Raw genomic sequence first — 1669 nt, 5'->3', positions numbered from 1 at the left:
TGGCCCTCGGGGTGTCGCCCGCGGCGGGGACAGGGCGGTCTGCCAGGGGGGTGCGCCTGGCGCGGAACGGGGAGGAACGCACTGTTCTGGCTGCAAAAGGGAGGGAAACGCGGGCGAGCGGGTGGGCTGGCGGCGCCTCTTGTGCCGCAGCGCCCCCCTCCCGCCCTCCCAGCTCCCCTCGGTGTGTCCCCCCTGGGAGACCCTCTGGGAGCCGTCAGCATTCCTGCTGCTTCCTCTCTGCCAACCCGGGGGCTCCAAAGCCATCCTCGGCCGGGGCTCTGGGCAGCCCCCCTCCAAACTTCGAGGGTGGACCTCCCGCGGGGTGGAGCGCGGGCAGTAGTTTGAGGAGGGCAGGCTGGAGCAGGGGCATAACCCATCCCCGGGGAGAGCTTCTGGCAGTGCCCCTGGCATCCGTTGGCACCTGTTGCCTGCAGCCAGCGGGAGGCTCCAGCGCGGGAGGAGGGGCTCCTGGGCAGGGAAGTGCCCCTTCAGAAAGTAGGACAGGGCCTGGTGAAAGCCCCTCGGAAGGCTGGGGGGCGGGGGTGGGCTCCTGGAAGTGCCCAGCCAGAAGTTTGCAGCCTGCCATCGCCATCGCGGTCCGGGGCCGACGCAGCTGGCCAGCCCTGCCCGGAGCTGGGGAGCTGGGGGCTTGGTGGGCACACCGAGAGATGGGAGCCCTGAGCGCTCCTGTCCCGCCCCCCAAGGAGGTCAGCAGCTGCTCGCTTTTCTGGCTGCAGGCTGAGTCCTCAGTGCTCCGCTCGGGAAGGGGCAGCGGCACTTGAGCATTCCCCGTTGCTAAGAGATAAGGCATCCGGGCTGTGTGTGTGTGTGCGCGCGCGTGTGTGTGTGCGCGCGTGTGTGTGTGTGTGTGTGTGTGTGCGCGCGCGTGCGCGTGCGTGTGCCGCACCCACTCCCTAGCTCGGGCGGCAGTCCTGGCAATCTGGGGACAGCCAGGGATTGCCAGGGGAGGGGTGCCCACCAATAGGGGGCACGGGTACTGAAAGCCTGTACCCTCTCTCTGTTTGGCCACCTTAGAAACAGTGATGGGCAGGAGACTTGAGTAGCTTTTGGCCATCTACTGTCCTCAGGGAAGTCCATGTCACCTTGGCAGAGCTGGTTACTCAAGGGCCTGAGACAAAGCTCTCTGAGGGTACAGGGTGGTTCTTTCATTTCCATCCAGTGTTGCAGCTGGAAGGAATCTTGGAAAATATCTGGCGTAACTGCCTTGTTTTTGCAGATGAGGGAATTGGAGTCTGTGAAGGAAAGTGACAGGTCCAGGGGCATCATGGTAGCTGTGGGTAACTGAGCCAAAGCAGAAGAGACCTGAACTTGTAAACTGGGGGGTGAATCAGGAGCAAGGAACTGTGCTAGAAAAGGCCCTGCTCAGAGTTAGTGGGTGTGTTGCTGCATGGCTCCCGAAACGGCTCCTTAGGCCTCTACCCAGTCTCTACCTACCACTCATTGGCCCCTTCTGAATAGTGGTGGGCCGCTTCACCAAAATGTCAACAATTCAGGTCTGTTCCGATTTTACTTCCTTGGCCACCACTAAGCCTGTTGAGACTGGTTTGCAGTCCTAGATGGAGCTCAGATCTTCAGACCAGCTGTTCTCTTTCCTTGCGTCAGTTAACAGTTATCTGCCCCTGTATCTGCCGGGTGCGCCCCTGCCCCC

At 62.4% G+C, this 1669-nt stretch overlaps 1 protein-coding gene across 1 annotated transcript in view; it reads left to right on the top strand.

Annotated features, from left to right (window-relative positions):
* Window positions 1-1669, top strand: part of HCFC1 (host cell factor C1 (VP16-accessory protein)) — a 17945-nt gene that overhangs the window by 854 nt on the left and 15422 nt on the right. The gene's annotated exons all lie outside the window — the stretch shown is intronic.

Source organism: Chrysochloris asiatica, unplaced genomic scaffold (assembly GCF_000296735.1).
Source record: "Chrysochloris asiatica unplaced genomic scaffold, ChrAsi1.0 scaffold00445, whole genome shotgun sequence".
NCBI classification, from domain to species: domain Eukaryota; kingdom Metazoa; phylum Chordata; class Mammalia; order Afrosoricida; family Chrysochloridae; genus Chrysochloris; species Chrysochloris asiatica.
Note: the sequence above shows the minus strand (reverse complement) of the source record. Positions and strands in the feature narration are given on the sequence as shown.